Source organism: Podarcis liolepis (assembly GCF_965112155.1).
Source record: "Podarcis liolepis genome assembly, chromosome: 7".
NCBI classification, from domain to species: Eukaryota; Metazoa; Chordata; class Lepidosauria; order Squamata; family Lacertidae; genus Podarcis; species Podarcis liolepis.
The window spans coordinates 20,997,595-21,017,113 of NC_139561.1; the positions used below are offsets into that span (position 1 = coordinate 20,997,595).

At 45.7% G+C, this 19,519-nt stretch overlaps 1 protein-coding gene and 1 long non-coding RNA gene across 5 annotated transcripts in view; one reads left to right on the forward strand and one right to left on the reverse strand.

Annotated features, from left to right (window-relative positions):
- The window catches only part of AGRN (agrin), a 240,152-nt gene that overhangs the window by 14,340 nt on the left and 206,293 nt on the right, over positions 1–19,519 (forward strand). The gene's annotated exons all lie outside the window — the stretch shown is intronic.
- Positions 3,451–16,243, reverse strand: LOC310711497. Its single transcript, XR_014528503.1, has 3 exons — positions 16,183–16,243; positions 11,367–11,457; positions 3,451–4,178 (listed from the first exon to the last, which is right to left on the reverse strand). It is a non-coding gene; the product is annotated as an uncharacterized lncRNA (long non-coding RNA).

Here is a 19,519-nt window from a genome sequence, read left to right on the forward strand (position 1 = left end):
AAATCGAATGTGTTCCAATTGGAGCATAAGCTTTAGATGGAGCTTCCATGTTCAGAGGCAGTTTACCTCTTGCTAACACTTGCTTTGGAGGACGGAGTTTAAAAGAAGGAGTTGCTATTGTGTTTGTATACTTTTTCTTTCTTTCAGCCTCTGTTGGAAGCAGGTTCCGGACTAGATGAACCTTGTCTTCCAATTTGAATTTGGGAGCCTCGTTGTAGAAGGAAGCACGCTTTTGCTCCCCTCTAGTTGACTGCCCCGATGTTTCATCTGATAATGAAAATAATATTGCCAATACCCTAATGCCGTGTTATACCAAACTATGGTGCCGGCCACATTTGGAATACTGTGTACTGTTCTGGTCGCCTCACCTCAAAAATGATAAAAAGAGCTGGAAGAGGAACTGAAAGGATCAAGGGGCTTGAGCGACTCCCCTATTAAGGAAGGTTGCAATTCCGGGGACGTTTTAGGTTGGAGAAAAGGCAAGTAAGAGGAGACATGATAGAAGTAGATAGAATTATGCATGGCATGGAACAGGAGGCAGGGATGGCCTAAGAGCCTTAGATGGCTTAAGAGGATCAGACACATTCTTGGAGGAGAGGGCTATCGATGGCTACTAGCTATACTTTGCCTCCACAACTGGAGGTGCTTCTGCTTATGAAAACCCATTGCTGGAAACTACAGGAGGAGGGGAGGGCTCTTGTGTTCAAGTCCTGCTTGCGGGTTTCTCATAGGCATCTGTGAGAACAGGATGCTGGACTTGATGGGCCGTTGGCCTGATCCAGTAGGCTCTTCATATGCTTTTATGATGTTCTTACTGGTAGGAGGTGGCCCCCAGTATGATCCATGATTAATCCAATGTCGCTTAGGAACATGTGAGCTTGCATTTCTGAAATGTACCTGACTTCATGCTTCTGCCCAAAGGCTGTATTGATTTTTCTGTGTGAGTTTCGTTTTTTGAAAAGAAATCCACTTCTCGTGCAGAGCCCACAAATTCAGCCCAAGGAGCAGGTGAGCAAATAAGACAGAAGGCTGCTGGAATCCTGGTTGAGCCAGCAAATAAACATTCCAGTCAGTCTTTGCCTCTACTCCTCTCTTTCTGGGGCCTCTGAAACAAACAAGAAAGAAGGGGGGGGAAGCCTCCTAAAGACTTGAGGCTGAAATGATCTTCTTGCCATTATTATTAGTATTACTAGAACATTTTTATCCCTCTCTTCAGCTGAGAAAATTTCCCAGAGTAGCTTACATACAATTTGTACCTTTTTACTTTTTTAAAAAATACGTTTCTACAATAATAAACTGCAGTGGTAAAAAACAGCTGTACAGTGGTACCTTCGGTTACAGACGCTTCAGGTTACAGACACTTCAGGTTACAGACCCAGAAATAGTACCTCAGGTTAAGAACTTTGCTTCAGGATGAGAACAGAAATCGCACAGCGGCAGTGGGAGGCCCCATTAGCCAAAGTGGTGCTTCAGGTTAAGAACAGTTTCAGGTTAAGAACGGACCTCCAGAACGAATTAAGTTCTTAACCTGAGGTACCACTGTACAATTAAATGCAAGACAGCCCCTGTCCTCAGGTTTACAATCCAAGAGATATGACACAAAAGGAGGAGGAGGAGGAGGAGGAGGAGGGAAGAAGGGAAGAGAAAAATCCAGGCTAGGCACCCAAAAGGCTCAGGGGCCAAATCTGATTTTTCAAGGGCTTCCATTATGCTTCTAAGGTATTAGAAGTCTGGGAAACTTTGCCATATGCATTTGATTCTTGAACTGGTGACTCTTTGGTTCAGAGCTGAGATTTCTAATGTTCTGTATCGGCTTCCCTCTTCTTTTCCTTCACTTATTTGAAAGGTCCTTCCCCCTCACCCGACCTGACTAATCCCTCTCCGATTTCCCATCAGGATGAGTGTCTCTTTATTTCCTTCCGATTGTTGGCTGCAAAGAAAGTTGAGTATTTTTTGTGCACGGCCCAAGTGCGGCTGACTCTCAAGTTGAGGTTTCTGTGGAAGGAAACGGAGATAAGAAAGGGGGGGGGGAGAGACAGACTGCCCTGTGAGGGCAAAATGTTAGTTCATTCCTGGGGATTTGACTCAGCTGCAATTGTTGCTCTCTTAGTCATGTGGACCTTGAACCAAGCCGCAGAGCTTTGTGTCGCTTGGGGTCAGGCACCTATCAAGCTGGTGGTGCCTCATGTTCTGTCGCACCTGTGGGATACAGCAATGTGAGTGGCAAATTCAGAAATGTGGGGTCTCTACATGATGGCTACAGCCACACTCCCTTCTGCGATTGTTCGAGACTGGCTCCATTCAGCATAAAGGGTGAGAAGACTTCTTCTCAGTGGCTATAGGGCTCCCCTTTCATGCTGATGGGATGGCTCTAGGGCCCTGGAGAGCATTCTGTAGAAATATAATCATCATCAATACATGCATCTTAATTTAAACGTATAAATCTTTACAAGTCATCCAGACAGGAATTTACATGAAGCTGATGTTTATAAGAATTGTGTTCAAATGTAGCCAGGGCATCGAGGTCCTCGCTTCGTTGCATAATAGATGGTGGGTGTTCCTGCTTCCAGGCTCCAAGTGCAAGGCTTTCAAAATCCACTTCTGTTGTCCTGCCATTAATCCCCACGCTGCAGGAATATAATTTAGAAGCCCATGGACATCTGTAGATATCAGTGGTTTTGCCAGTACAAATTTGACACTGAAAACAACTTCAGGCCAAAAGAATATATTAGTGGATATGCCCACATAATTTCCAAACATTGCACCTCTAGAATCTATCTGTATAAGACGGTGCAACCCAATTTTCTAAATCAGTTCTGATCTTCCTTCCTAATCTCTGCTGCATTACAGTGAACCATGGTTTAGCATGATGTGCTCAATCCCATCCTGACCTCAAGCTTGTATGCTCCCCTCTCCCTTTCCAATGTGTTATTGAAGAAAAATTCGGAAGCTTTCACTTATGTTGTTGGTTAACTGTGACTTGTTGTGCTATCAGAGCCCGACAGACTGGTTAATCTTTAACTATGGTTTGTCTGAAACGAGCCAACTTTAAACTGTGGACCTAGACATTAGATTTCAGCTGAAAACTAGGAGACTCTTCTTGATGAATGAAAGCAGTTTCCTAGAGGGATGAGTAGGGTGAATCTCCTAGGGGGTCTTTAAGCTGAGGCTGGACAGCAGTGTGCTGGGGAAACTCTGCCTCTGGATTTATCCAGAGGTCAGACTAGATTGCCTGCAGGGGTCCCTTCCAACTCTGATTATACCCCAGGTCAATCACGATTCCTGCCCTACCTCATGATCAGAAACAAGCTTCCAGATATCAGTACTTGTAGGGGAGAGGAGGAGGAAGTGGTGGGAATCATTTAAATGAGGGCATACAGAATGCCATTTGATGTATAATCCAGTCTGCGGTAGGTCCTGCTGAAACCTTGGTTTTATTTTTACAGATCGCTCAATGTTACTGGGTTAACACCTGTCTCTACATGTAACATCGTCTTATTTGAACATCTTGAACACCTGAAGAAGGACTCTGTATAGGGCACTTAACCTGATCAAAGAAATATTACTTGTTTGATTTTTGCGAATTTTAATCAGCGACTTGATTAAATCTGCATAAATCTTGCATATCAATAAAAGTACAGTTATGGAGCAAAGAGCCTCTATTTGTCTTTAGATGATGCATGCCTGTGTTGAGAAGAGGCATTCATTCTTTTCTGTGCACAAGGATGGGCGGATGCCTCTTCTAAAAGCTATCTTCAGCATTCGTAGGTACGTAACAATTTCTTTACCCTTCCCAGAGTGGTGTACATAAAATAAATTGAAGCAAGACTGCCCACTGGCTTACAATCTAAAAAACACGACCCAAGAGGGAGAAGAGATGTGGAGGGAAGAGGGGGAAAGCCCAGATTTAAAAACAGTTGTTATAATGACCAACTGGCATAGAAACAGTTCCTGTTGGAGCTGGTCTTTTAGCATCACTGATGGAATGAACCCTGCAAATGGGGTTGGTAAGTTTTGGTGTTCTGGTCATGTGTGGTTCATATATTGGGCGGAAACACAGCTCCTGTTCTGATTGCTGCTCTTCTGTTTCGTGTCTTGATGTCTTGAGCCGAGCTTTGCCTATATACTTGCATGGACCATCATATTTTCATAGGAGACCAGCTTTCAGTTTCCCCTACCTAAAAGAAAAGAGGTATGTGGTTACATAAAGAAGAGGGCATTTTTGGAGGTGGCACCCCAATTATGGAATGCCCTCCCCAGCAATATTTGCCTTGTGCTGCCTACATTAAAATTCCAATCGTGCCAATTGAATATCTTTTAGTTTTCCTAAGCCTTCTAGATTTTAGCCCTTAGAGCGTATTATTTCTGCTGGGTTCTGAATATGACTAAGATGCTTGTGTTTGTCTTTTGGCAAAATAGTGAACTGATAAAAATAAAATAAAATAACGCCTGCCTTCCACGCTGGCCATTTTTGCGAGGAGAAGAACCTTTGACCCGAGAACTTCTATATGCTTACTTCATCATACTCAGCCTTCAAGGAGGATAAAACATGGGGCCATTTTGTGCTCCCAACAACCCTGTGAGGTTGGACAGGTTGAGAGTTCATAACTAGCATAGAGCACCATGGCCAGTTGGGGTCTTGGTACCCTATCCATCTTATCATGTTGGGTCTTTTTAAAATTTATTTTATTTCACAGAATTTATAGAGCACTCAATTGTAAAAAAAAAAAACCACAAGCAAATCTCTTAAGTGGTTTACAAAAAGAATAAAGCATCCATAAAAGATATTTTTATAAACAACTTATCTAAAACATTCAATCAATGATAAACTAAAAACCAGATTAAAACACATTTCAGCATTCTCTGTGTGTGGATAAGTTTGCCTAAATGAAGATGTTTTCAGCAAGCACTGAAAAGAGTTCAGTGAAGGGGCCTGCCTGATGTGAATAGGCAGGGAGCTCCAAAGTGTGGGTGCTGCCAGACCTACAGTTTCCTACAGGTATTATGTGGCATCTGCAACCCAGCTGCGCAGATTAAAGTGCTTGAGTGGGCAAATATATGGGGTAAAGTGATCTCGCAGGTAAACTGGCCACAAGCTGTTAAGAGCTCTATGGGCTGACAAGAACACCTTGAGCTTTTAGAACAGCCTTCCCCAGCTGCACTGGCTGAGGCTGATGGGAACTGTAGTTGAAACATGAGGAGGGCACCAGGTTGGAGAAGCCTGCCTTGCGACTTGTCTGCATGATGAGTTTGTGTGTATGTTTCCACTTTTATTTATTTGCTCTCTTCCTGCCTGTTCTTTATTACTTTCCATCCTCCTTTTCTTCCTTCTCTCCCCTTGCACAGGCTCCCTCTTAATACTGAGAGGCTTTGTTCTTGTAAAGCGGCCCGTGCAAAATTCCCTTTTCAGAGTCCTTAAAAGAGCTTGTAAGAGTCTCCTGGAGGGTGGCTCTGAGCAAGGAAATCGCTGGCATGGAGGCCAGCGGTTGGTGAATCCGGGGTCCCGTTCTTTCCCATGCTCCTGCCCCTGAGTGCGGCATCTCTCTCTCTGGAAAGCCTCCTGCTTTTCTCTCTCTTAATCCTTCCTTGGCCTTTTTTGTGGTGGTGTTCCTTCCCCCCCCCCCAACCGATCCTTTTGGAGGCCTTGTTTCCTTAAAATGTGGGGTTCTGTTGTTCTTTTTGGCGTGAACGGGCTTCCACTGCATCTTCGAAAGAGGCTGAGAAAGTTCCTCCAACAGCTGTGAAAAATGGTAGCTTAGCTATGAGGAACTCCTGCTGCTCAGATTATTATGGATGGAGGTTTCTGGGGTGGGGAGGGGGCTTAAATAGCTATGGAGGCTTCAGGGGGCTACTGGATGCCTGCCTGCTACATGATACATATTAGAATATTTGCCCTCCTCAAAAAAACCTCCCACAATTAGCATCTGTCTAAATTAAACCAGAAAGATTTATTTTTCAATTTGGAAAGTTGTGTGTTTGTTTTCTTTCAGAATAATAGGCAGGTGTACTCTCTGCAGCTGAATGATTCCTTGCAACTGAAATAACCATCTATGGCCCTCCAGACCTCTCTATCTGGCCCTTGGAATGCTCCCCTCACCACAACCCTCACCAACCCTGCCTTACACCTTCCTTGAGTGCTTTTGCCTATCTGTACTATGCCTTTGATATCTGATCATGTACAGTGGTACCTCGCAAGACGAATGCCTCGCAAGACAAAAAACTCGCTAGACGAAAGGGTTTTTGGTTTTTTGAGTTGCTTCGCAAGACGATTTTCCCTATGGGCTTGCTTTGCAAGACGAAAATGTCTTGCAAGTTTGTTTCCTTTTTCTTAACACCGTTAATACAGTTGCGACTTGACTTCGAGGAGCAACTCATAGAACGCGGTGTGGTAGCCTTTTTTGAGGTTTTTGGTGATTTTTGAAGCTTTTCCAAAACTTTCCCGACACCGTGCTTCGCAAGACGAAAAAAATCGCAAGACGACAAAACTCGCGGAACGAATTAATTTCATCTTGCGAGGCACCACTGTATGTAGAAAACAGCCTAGTGTACAAATTTGCATTTATTCTCCCCACCTACTTGGGCCTTTGGCCACACCCACCACAAGTCTTCAGCCCCTGGAAGGTTGCTGAGAAGGAGATACAGCCCTCAGGCTGAAAGGGGTTCTCCACCTCTCTGTGAGACCAATACCAAAACAAAGCAGGAAATCAGTACAGTGGTACTGAGTGGTCTGTAACCTGAAGTGTATGTAACCTGAGGTACCACTGTATATAGCACTGAGTGGGTGGGGCTAGTACCTTCTCTTTCTGATCTACTTGGTTTTACCTGCAGGGATTGGTTTATGTTATTTCATGTGACTGCATGAATCTGACACCCCTACAGTCTGCAAAGTGGTGTCATGGAATAGAATCAAAGAATTGCAGAGTTGGAAGGGACCACGAAGGCCATCTAGTGCAGGAATCTTTTGCCCAATGTGGCAAACCCACAATTAATGAGATTAAGAGTCTCATTCTCTGTCTGCTGAGCCATCTGTTTGCTGTCGTCCACCTAAGACTTTACCACTTTGTTCCACAGCCTGCCTTATTAATGGGCCCGTTGGCCACTATGACCAAAGACTGTGGCAGCACGATGTGAACCACAGCTGGATGTGGAGTGGGGCTGCGTTTTAATCTTGCGTAGGAGGAAATTTGTCTGCTTCTTGCTGTTGCCTCCTACCCACTGCATATGGAATTTTCTTCTCCTTCCCCTCTGTGGGATCAGTAAAGACAACTTCTCTGGTTAATGACCCAGATGTCTTTTTTTATTTTTTAAACTCCTCTGTTTCCGTCTCTTCTTCTCCCACCCCTCCCACCCTCCGAGCCCCCACTTCCACTCCCAACCGTTCTTGCTCTGGTAGCCTGATGCAATTTTGTCAGGCTATTTGGCCTGTGGCCCATGAGCTACTTCTGTTTTGAGAAGAAACATGTAATGTTAACAATTGGCTTGGCCAGTGCCTTGGGGTCACTATTGAAGATCTTGGCAACATCCGGCCCTCCTTTTCAGAATCACAACTCTCTTTTTTGGGGGGGTGGGGGCTGTACAAGGACTTTGAGCTTAATGCAGTCTTTCCCAACCTGGTGCCCTCCAGATGTTTTAGACTGCAACTCCCAACAGCCATGGCACCTCCCATCTGAGATGCTAGAGGGGTACAGTCTGGGACCCTTCAACGCAAATGCATGCAAGGTGACCATATCCGAAAAGCAAGTGGAACACCAACCTCCAACTTTCCTGTGCAAATTTTAGCATCTGGAGTGAAAGAGAGAAACCCTGGTCTCACTCAAGTCCTAAACTACACTTCTCTGGTAAATTCTATTTTGATATGTTTAACCTGGAATCTTTTGAGTTTTCTTTTAATTATTATTCCTGCTTACTTCCCGGATCGCCTTACCCCACTTGACCTCTATAATCTGCAGAACTGACATTGTTACAAGTGTCACATAATACCGATTCAGGACTTGTAAGAAACCAATATTAGTGTGGTAGAACCTACCCTTTGGAACCCTCTGCTTACTGACATCACATTTTGTTTAGGCAAACCTATATCAATGTGTACAACGCTGGCATGTGTTTTAATCTCTTTTTAGCTTCGTATTGATTTCCATTATCTTTTGAATGTTTTAAAATACCTTTTATTGATCATTTCAGTGTTTGCATTTTTTTATTTTTTATTGCAAACCACTCGGAGGTTTTATTGCAACCGAGCGGCATATAAATTTTGCTAAATACCAAGACATTCGGCCGAAGATTGTCTTCCTCTTCCAACTTCAGCCTGTGTCCTCTTTACTGCGCACTGCTGTCCTGAAGTCCCTGGGGAAACCAGGCACCTCCACAGAGCTTGCCTGGGCTTGCTGTTTTCCCTCACAGCCTTGCCCTGAAGTGTGAGTTTGGCTTTGGCGTGTTTACCTTTGTTATATGTTCCGTATGCATCTGTGTTTAAAAATCCACATTCCTTGAACATGACTCCCAGGGACACACAGGAACAAATTTGAGGGGAGGACCCTTCTCTAAGCAAAAGGGTCTCAGAGAATCCATTTTGATCTCTTTTCAGCTGGCACATCACACTTCCTCTTCTCCCTCATCAAAATTGCCTCTCTTTTTAAGTTTTCTATATATTTGCCTCTTCAGCTATACACTGAGCCACTCTCTTTGATTAGCGGGGAAATACGATTCGAGACGCTTCAATTATTTATGCCCAATTTGGTTAATTCCCTGAGTGGGCTCTTTTGACGCCAAACTACAAAGTCAGTTAATATTCCCCCCCCAAAGAAAAAAAGCCTAAAAGAGCATGTGGAAGGTAGTGTTTCTTCCCTCCCCCTCTTTGATAAATGTTCCCTTTTCTCCCTTTCCCCCTTCCCCAAAACTCAGTTTTACCCCCTGTTGACTTTAAAATCTAGCAAAGTTTGAACATGAGCTCAACAGGGACCTCATCGCTATTTTCCAGTCTGCATACCACAAGTTTTGCATAAGATTTTTTTTCCACAGTGATATTCATCAAGCTGATGGGGCGATAATTGTAGGCTTGGCTTTCTTTCTTTTTTCCCTCCTTGTAAATGGAGATGATGATGAATCCCAGCCGTTGGGGGGGGGGGAGGAACACCCAGTGGAATGAAGGGGATTAAAACATACACACACCTAGAGAGAAAAATATAGACACCTGCTAATCAAGGTGTATTCTTCGGAAAGGTCAGTTGAAATGGCATTTTCTGGTAGTGCCTTATTATCTCTGAGGGGAAGTGAGATACATTCTTAATGTCACAATGTGGTGCAAATGACTATGGTTCAAGCATATTGAAGTTTCTCATTAGGATTTAGATTAGCATTTAGGTTAAGTTACGGAAGGCTCAACCTTGACAGTTTCAGAACCCTGGGCAAGTTCTTGCTACAGACAAGGCTGCCATTTTGATTGTTAAGACCCTCCTGGGCACTGTCTCATCCAGGCCACCAGTAAGAATGCAACCTTCGGCAAGGTGGTGGCCTCACTTGCTTTCAGATTGTACCCTGAGACCAAGATGCTCTGTAGAGTTTCAACAGGTAGCCGACACCGCTGCGTTTTTGGCATCTGTCTCAAGAGACAATGGAGTGCGCTTCCGGGGGTGAAGTCAAACCACTGTGTTAGCAGCACCAAAATGACCTGCCCCTGGGGTGCAACCCTGGGCAGTATGTATGGAGGCCCTGGGCTGCCCAGACGACAAGACCCACCCTCCACCCCGGCGGTCCAAAGGAAGACAGAGCAATATATTTGGCACCAACTTGGCTGCAGGAGTTGCTTGAAGGAGGCATTCAAGGCGCCATCCAACCATCTTAGGGACACCACTCTGGATTTGTGTAGGGTTTCCTCCTTAGCCTTTTCTTCTGAAGATATCCCACAAGGCAGCTGAGGCTTAGGATGAGTTTTCCTTTTCCCCGTTGACCCTTTCCTTCCCAGGTTGACGAGCCCCAGCTGCCCCCCAGTACAGCACAGGCAGAAACTGCCTTCTTGACCACTGGACACACTATTGGTCTTATCTGCTCAAGCCAGTCTTCACATGCAGGGGAAGTCTGTAATTTACCAAGGGTTGGAGACCCGTTGGCAATAATCACCTGGCTCTTAGTCACTGTGGACAGTGGGCCTTGTAGTCCAACATCATCCGGGGACCCAAAATTGGAGAATAGGACTGAGAGACAGGTTTATCAGCTCGGTAAGAACTAGGTTCTCTATAGGTGTGGTTTTTGGAACCTCGGGTCCAAATACAACCCTCCAGGTCCCTCTGTCTGGCCTTCAGGACTCTCCCCAGGCCACACCTAAATGCTGAATAAGGGTTTTAGGAGCGGGGCGGGGGAGGAAATTTGAGTCAGATCAGGGGATGCCTGGTTTACTTTAAACCAGGGCAGCCCAACTTTTCATACCGAGTGGGCCGCAAGAGTACTTTGACATGGAACTCGAGGGCCGCACACTGCCTTGTTGCATGGCAGGCAGGAGCGAGCCTTCCTAAAGATGGCTAAGTGAGATGCTGGGCTTTGGCAAGGAGGCATGGGGCTTTGACAAGGTCTGGACTTAATGGCCAGGGGTCTCTTTACCTTTACCTTTTTAAAGCCCTCCTTCCCAAAGCTGGGAAAGCAGTAACTAGGCTTTGAGAAGGAGGACCCTGTCAGAGCCTTCACAACTCCTTCCCAAAGCCCAGCACGCTTACCTGGCTTTGGGAAGGTGGGGGCCACTTGTGTTGGACCACCCTGCCTTAAACCCTTTCCTTCTAGCTTCCTTCATTTCTCGCACTCCGCCGCCTTTTCTTCCTCCTCCTCCTCCTTCCCTCTGTTCTGCTATGGCATTGCAGCTCTAAATATTCCTACAAGACTTGGGTAAATTCATTCCCATCTAATATTAGTCTACCTCTGCCTTGACTTTCCCCCCCGCCTTTATTTTTGGCAGAGGATGTTAATTAGCCTAAAGTGATCCAGAGGACTGGCTGTGCCTTTGCCTATTTTGATTTGCAGCTGATTTTATTGTGTCTGTGTTTGTGTATGTCTGTCGCAGGGTGGGGGTGCAGAGACATAAAGAAGCAGAGTTGGGGGGGGGTGTTTGACTGAAGCCTTGTTCTTTCCCGCCAGCCTGGAGGGATTTTTGAGCTGCTTGACATTTTCCTTTCTTTATGGATGTCCATTGCAACCGTTTGGCACCCTGCGTTAGGAACCGGTCCAAGCTAGTGGAGAGAACTCAACTATCTTAAAAGATCAAGGATGCCCTGGTTAGCTGCTGGTAGCTCACATAGAAAGGTATCCCATAGAAAGGTGCCCTTACAACTTGGCAGGGCCTGGGGCAGTGGGGCACGGTCTGACCTCAGCCAGAAACCCACCTGCCTGCTTTCTTACTTGCAACCTGTCCAGGGTGTTGTCCTGGCTGTCAGTGTCGTCCTCCATAGTCTCAGTTTTGCCCCTTGAAGAAGACTGCAGATAAGAGGATGGAGGCATAGCTAAGGTGAGTTTGCTCTGCTAGCCACTGGCCCTGGCTGATTGGTCTCCCCACCTTTCACCCAACACTGTTCGTACTGAGTTGGGACCATTTGTCTATCTAGTTAGGTAGTTTTTGTTTTTGTTTTTAAATTAATTTATTAACAGGCAGCAGCAACAAAAGTTGCAAGCATAACAAAAAGAAAAGAAACAAGAGAGCCAGAAATGTAAACCACAAAGGGTCCCAGCCTGCAAGGACAAAAAGCACAAAGAACGCAGAGCACTCTGCTCCAAAGGGATGATAAGTATTAACTCTTACCAAGGTTCCCTAGCTCAGTACACTGGCTGGCAGCGGCGGCTCTTCGGGGTTTCAGACAAGGGGCACCCACAGCTCTGGCAGTGTGGTGGGGAAGGGGCTTAAAGAGAAAATGCAAGCGAATCAATAGTGTGTGTTGCTGGCAAAAACGGGTGCTCTGAGCAAACCTAAACGGGGGCGTCTGGTTGGAAGCTATTAAAGGGAGCATCAAGGGGCCAATCTCTGGTGTGGATGGAGTTGTGCAAGTCAACTGGAGCTGTAAACAGCCCACTTGGGATCTGTGTTCAGTCTGAAAACATAAGATGGCCGTGAGCAAGTGCATGCTGCTCTTAGATTTTGCAGGATTATTGTAGGGTTGTCTGCTTGCCCCTGCATGGTAGTTTCATACAGATGGAGCGTGTATGGAGGTTTCTGTTGATTGCCCTTGGTTTTCCCCTGTATTTTAAAGAACTACACAGGAAGCTGCCTAATGTGAGCCAGTGTCACCGGTGCATCTAGCTCAGCATGGGCTGCACTGACTGGCAGCAGCCCTCCGTGGTTTCAGGCATGAGCGATTTCCCAGCTCTGTTTGGAGATGCTGGGGATTGAACCCTGGGGCCATTTTCAAAGAAAGCACATACTTCACCGCTGTGCCATGACCGTTCTTATGAGTATGCTCTGCACACACATCTCTGACTGCAACCCTGGAGAGCTGCTACCAGTCAGAGTAGACAACACTGAGCTTGTATTCTGTGTAAAACAGTTTCCTACGTCCCATTCTCTTCTGTTTTCAAAATAAAGTTTCTGCTGCTTATAGTAATAGAGGAAAAACCACATGATCGAGCGTGTCTGTGTGTGGGGAGAACTCCCTAATGGTAGAAATGCTAATGATTTATTTTTCAGAGAGAGCCGAAGGGGGCAAAGGAGTTTTAAGCTGAGTTTTAAATTAGTCCCCCAGCCATTTTTCCTCCTCCCAAGCAAACGACAAACAGGTTCCTTAATCTATTTCTCATGCTCTCTCCTCTCTTTCTGTCTCCTTTTGTTTTTGCTGGTGCTGAATTTCTTTCCCTTTTTCTTTAAAGCGGCTGAGCGGGATCTCATTACAGGCAACACGATTAGCATATAGTTTAACTGGAGCGCCTAGTGCCCTACATCTTCAAAGCGGGGAAGTTGGGAGAAAATGACCCAAGAAACATCCAAAGCGATTAATAAAGCTCTGCAGACTGTATCTTGGCAAGATCATAAACACTGCGGAGGAAACAGCGGGCAGTTCTTGTGGGTGGGTGGGAAGGCGCTCTGGCGCTTTGCTTCCAGTGAGATCATTTGATTTAATTTCAGCCCTTCATCTGCTGGAACCAGTTTGGCTTTTTTTTTGTTTTTAAACACAGAACCTGTGCAGCAGACAGGTACTCAAAAGGAGCTGCATCAGCTAATGAAGGTAGAGGGGTTTTTCATCCTGGGGTGGTGGGTTTCCCCTCCTGCCCAGTGCTCTGGCCCTCAGGGTTATAGCCACTGCTATGGACATGATTAGATCTGTTTATTTCAGTACATCTCTCCTGTTGCATTGTAAATAGAACTTAGTTTGATGCAACCCTCAATTTCTTCTAACATGGTAGATGCTATTCATGGGGGATCAGTGCCTACTATCCACAATGACTATATTCTTCTCGACTAGGTGGGCCACTGGCCTGATCCAGCAGGAAGCTGCTTATATAGGAGCTGGGGAAAGTGCTGTGACCTCATCAGATCTGCCCCTCTCTTCTCTGCCTCCTCCAATGCTCCCTCTATTAATATTTTAGCAGTTAATTTTGGGGCCAGAGCTACATTGTACCACCTGCTGTGCTCACCATGGTTAAATCCAGGATTGCAAAACCTTGACTAATTAGCCATGGTTAACGCTCAGCTGGGCGCACGGGTATTGCTAAATGTAATTAAAGCCCAGGTTTGCAAACCGCATCTTCAGCTCAAGAACCGTGGTTAGCACTGAGATCAGTGCCCATGTTGCAAAGCTGTTCACTATCTCTCAGGGTTAAGTCAGCAGGCACCGTTAACCTCAGCATTACAGAGCTGATCCTCCAGGATCCTCAATCTCTTGGCTGTTACTTCATGAAGTCCAAATAGTTCCCTCCCTAGTTACCTTTTGGCAGGTAGTGAAGTGGTAGTGGCACACCTCAGCAAACCACAGTATTTAATATGCTGTCTTTGAGCCCTGCTACATAATGGCAGATATGCAAGGACAGTTGGAAACCTCTGACAGAAAAGGCCTGCCGTAAGCTTCGGCTTAATATTTCTATGACATCTTTATATCTGTGAGAGATAAAGAGCCACCACCCTTCGTTTAGCTCAGTGTTTGTATCCTTCTTGCAAATTGAAAAAAATAATAATACTCGTCTTTGGCAACCCCCTTCCCTCCCCATAATCTGATTTCTGTAGTTAAATTCTTCACACCTTCATGATTAAGCCCCATGTTTCAAAAACTGGATTCCTGTACAGTGGTACCTCTGGTTACATACTTGATTCGTTCTGGAGGTCTGTTCTTAACCTGAAACTGTTCTTAACCTGAAGCACCACTTTAGCTAATGGGGCCTCCTGCTGCCGTTGCGCCGCCAGAGCACGATTTCTGTTCTCATCAGCAGTGGTTAAAAAGAAGTAAACCACATGCAGCTTCTACGTGTTCAGATGGGCTGGCTGTAATGAAAATGTTTTGAGCAGTTGCCAGAAAGAGCACCTGCCTGGTGTCAGTTGGCAATGAGCTCCAAAGTGTGGGTGCTGGAAGGCCTGGAAGGCCTGGAGCAATGGATACAAGTTTTTCCTACTGTCCTGGGATTGGAAATTTGTGGTAATATCACACATTTTATGGTCTTTTTTTTTTAGTGTGCCTAAAATCCTTTGTTTATTAGAGGCTACCCCACATTTTATTCAAAAATTGCTTTGCACAGGTAACTACCATAGAGTTAACTACATTTTCAAAAGTAGGGGGTCAGTGGCTTGGGTTTTGAAAAATAGGGGGTCCTCAGTAATGAGCTAATTGGGAACCACTGGCCTAACACATTTTCCTATGTCCGTGAGCCTGATTAATGGTTGCTCTGTTTATTCTTGGCATAGATTTCCCTTTTTGTTTTGAAATTGTCCCTGTCTCTCTCCAAGCCCTTCCCCACCCTATTTCTCTCTCTCTCCCCCCCCTTCCCTCTCCCATGGTGTGTCTGGCTTCTTATATTTAAATATCTCCTGATCTCTTTATGTATGAAGAGCTGATGCCCAGACCTGTGTCCAGAGGCAATATAGCATTCTGCTCATAGCCGGGGAATGCATGTTTCGGGAAAAGACTGAGCTCAGGGCCTGAGGGCCTGATCTCTGCAAAGGAGGGTGAGGTAGGAAGAGAGAATATGGATGTTGCTGGGTGTTCCTGCCCAAGCCACCATTGGAGCAAAGGCACAGCTCAATTGGCACGGGTGGCATGGACTGGCACATACCTGCCAAATGTCTGGCGGAAAGGAAACTTTGCAGTGTGCGCACGAGGCTGCGCCAGGAAATTTGGGGTTGGCTTAACGTAACATCAGAAGAGCCCTGCAGGGAGGATCTGGTCAAAAGGCCAGATCTAGTCCAGCTTCCTGTTCTCACCTTGGCCAACCAGATGCCTCAACGGGAAGCGTGCAAGCTAGGACACAAAACACTACCGCACTTTCCCCTCCTGCAGGTTCCAGCAATTTGCCGACATATCTGTAACACCGTGTTGGTCTGCCAATGGGCCTGATGTCTGAAGCCAGCTCCCTGTAGTGTACAGTGGTACCTTGGCTTAAGTACTTAATTCGTTCTGGAGGTCCGTTCTTAACCTGAAACTGTTCTTAACCTGAAGCACCAATTTAGCTAATGGGGCCTCCCGCGGCTGCCGTTCCGCCAGAGCACGATTTCTGTTCTCATCCTGAAGCAAAGTTCTTAACCTGAGGTACTATTTCTGGGTAACCTCAAGCGTATGTAACCTGAAGCGTATGTAACCCGAGCTACCACTCTATTCTGCCTCTGAAGCGTAGCGGGGAACTTTTCCAACCTGAGGGCCATATTCCCTTCTGAGCAACCTCCTGGGGGCTGTATGCCGGGGTGGGCGGAGCCAGAGGCAAAAGTGGGTGGAGCAATGAACATGACATATGTACTGTAGGCTGGTTTCTAGATCCCCCCCATCCTGTATCCTCCCTTCAGGCAAGCGAGAGGCTTTGTGGGAGTTGAAGGACACGTTCCAGCAAAAAGAAACACTCCAGGAGGGAGTGCAAAGGAAGGCCAGTGAGTAGGCCAGGGGTTGTGGCCTGTGGAGAGTTTCAGGGGCCTGAGAGAAAAGCCTGGAGGGCCACATTTGACCCCTGAGCCCCACAAAGAATCTGGGGAACTGTAGCAGGGACAGATTTCAGTAAAAATTCACAGAAATTCATTACCTGTATATTTAACTGTATTGTTGGCATTCGTCTGCCTCGAGAGACAATGGAGTGCGCCTCCGGGGGTGAATACCAACTGCCGCATTAGCAGCACTGCAGTTGGCTGCCTCAGGGCAGAAATCTAGGCAGTGTGTATGTAGGTCCTGGGCTGCCCAGACAAAAAGACCTCCCGTACGGCTTCCCTGTTGTGGCTGAAAGCAAAGCAGAGCAATACGTTTGGCCCTAGCTTGGCTGCAGGAGTTGCTGGAAGTAGGCATTCAAGGTGCCATCTAACTGTCTTAGGGACTCTGCTCCAGATTTGTGTAGGGTTTACTCCTGAGCCTTTTCTTCACTTTTCAGGTCTTTAGCCAAGCCCCTTCTGGCAGGCAAATAAATTTGGCAACTGTAGTTACCACCCCTGTAGGAAGGTAAACTGTAATTGTGATAGGTGGGCAGGAATACGACTACCACAAGGTAGTATGCTTTTCTTTTCGTGAGGAGGAGGCCATTGAAATGCTTGGGGGTTTCCTGCATAACCTGCAGGAGTTATGCATTAGAGCTCCTGTTATTGTTAGAGACTGCGGGATTTTCCAAGCAGCTTCAAAGACGAGAGGGGCTGCCAAGATCCTAGATCCCTTTTCTTGGAGAAGTGGATGCAACTCTAGGCTGATTCCAGGCATATCAATACAGTGTTCAAGGCTGATTTGCAGGGTGGGGAGGTTTCAGCTGAGGATATGTCTGGGTGGTTGTGCTTCAGACTGAATGCTTTCACAGCTGACTTCCGTATTGTTATTATTACTTATCAGTTGATTTATTTGATTTCTTAGCAGTCCTGTGCCCTAAAGGCCCCAACTGCCCTATACATCTAAAGCACATTTATATCACTTTAAAACAGTCATGGTTTTCCCCAAAGAATCCTGGGAAACAGAGCAGCTAACATCATATTAATAATACAATATACATAAAAACAAGCAATCAATTGAATAAAATGCATCCCAAATAAATTAAAATTAAACTAAACAAATGGCAGTCCTCAGGTTAAATTGAAAGTGGTTAATTCTCGCCAGGACCAGCTGTTTCCACTGATATTATAGGGGGTGCTGAGACTTGTTAGAAGACTCCTTATTCCCTTCACAGAGCCATGGTTCCCAGAGTTACCTAGGTGGAGGGATTGTAAACAACTACCAGCCATCTTAGCAAAGTACAGTTCCGAGGATTCTTTGAGGGAAGCCATGGCTTTTTAAAGTGGTATGGTCCTGTTTTAAGTGGATAGTGTGGATTGGGGGGGGGCTGTGTTTGGGTCTGAAGCAGCGGTGGGGGTGGTGCTGAAGGTTTGGGTCTGAAGCAGTCCCTTGCCTATGCACTAAATCTTAAATTTAAGGAATTTGAAAATACAGTGCTTTAAAAAAAAATTTCCACAAGAATAGTGTGTCCAAAAATGTGTATGCATATGTATTTCAAGTGTCAAAGGTCAAGGTGGAGAGGTGCCGCTATCCAAATACTCTTGAACCCCAATCTCTCTTTATCCCAGCTGGCATGGCCAGTGGTCCAGGATGATGGGAGTTGTAGTCCAGAATATATCTGGAAGGAGCTATGTTGTGGGAGGCTGCAGTACACTAACACTCCTTGCACAGAGAAAATAAGTATGTTAGGGAGAGAGCTTTCAACATGGTGCTTTATCTGTGTGTGTAATTTATATTGTACAAGCAAGTGCAAATATTGCAGTGTGTGGAGTGTTGCGGTTCAGGGTTCTATTCCCCCTCAAGCCCTGCTTTTCTGCTCCCCAACTCATTCCATGGCCACTGAGCATACCCACTCTATTTTGGGCTGCTTTTTTGGGGGGAGGAATTCTTTCTCCTCTGTACTTGGTTTTTCCCCTTCCTCTAAATAGGTTCTTGTACTGGAAATGTTATGGTTTTCCCCAAGCTTGCTGAAACATCTTAAACTGTGTACGCACCAGACATTTACAAATCAGGGAAGGATAACAGATCTGTTTGTTTGTTTCTTAAAAATTTGGTATCCCGCCTTTTCTTCAGAGCGGCAAACTTCAACACAGACTGTACTGTTTACAATTTAAAATATTACAGAAATAATACTTAAAATATTCAAAAGCAATGAAAACTGCTTAGTTTTGTTTTTAGGACATCAACAACATTTAAAGGCAGGAGTTAGTCTGTTTAAAGCACATGACTTTCCCCAAAGAATATTTAGAACTCTATTTCCCCCCCCCCGAGCTACAGTTCCCAGCACCCTTAACAAACTACAGTTTATAAAATCCTTGGGTGGGTGGGGGCCATGTGCTTTCAATATATGATGGTTGTACACAGCCTAGGCTACGTAAGGAATGGCACTCACAACCTGAACATTGGAAATACTAAGGAACAATGAGTCTGTTCCCTGAAAGGGTGTGACCTAGACACAAATCACCACCAGTGGGAGCTAGGCCTAGAGCAGCTGTGGGGAACATTTGGCCCTTTGTATGCTGGAGGACTACATCTCCCATCATCCCTGACCTTGAGAGTTGTTGTTCAGATGTATGCCCATCTAAAGCTCCTTGGAGGAAAGGTGGAACATGAAACAAACAAATCTTCTCTTCCACAAGAGGCCAAGCATCTTGACAGACCAGATTTGATCCATCTTGCAGCCTTTCTTTTTTAGACTTCATAAATACAAGTAGCTGAGACTTAGTTCGTTCTCTCTCTCCTCCTCTCTTCCTTCCTTTTCTAAAGGGCCCTTGAAATCTCTCCCTCTTTCTCCCAGCGGGAGCTCCTTTAACCTGTTCTGGCATGCGCTGTGGGTCAGGTGGATTAACTGAGGTAGAAAGTCTGCCAGGCTGGAATGCCAGCTATGTAACTCTTCTGAGTTAGATAGTAACAGGAGTCTTTGTGTTTCTCAAGAAATGGGTGGCCTCTTGTGCTTGGGGGTGGAAGGCAGTTGTGTGTGTGTGTGTGTGTGTGTGTGTGTGTGTGTGTAGAGCTCGGGTACAATCAGGCACCAAGGAAAGAAGTTAAGGACCTCCCATTCTTCCCTTTCCTTTAGAAACATGCATGTTGCTCCATTTCATTTTTCTCTTGCTTCTTCCTCTGCTGACAGGTTTAGCGGTTACTTTTACTCTCTTTTGGTGGCGCACAGGTCTCTCTTCTGTGTCCAATCTTCCTGCACATCCTGCTGGAAGAAAGATTGTGCCCTATCTTGCATACCCTGCAACACAGTTGTTTTCCAGGCCATTAGCCAATAGCCTGTTATTTGTATTATGCATTTAAAAGATGATTGGACAAATTCAGGCCATGGAAGGAGGATAAGGCTATCCACCGCTATTAGCCACAACACCTGTGTTCTGCCTCCACGCTTGGAGGCA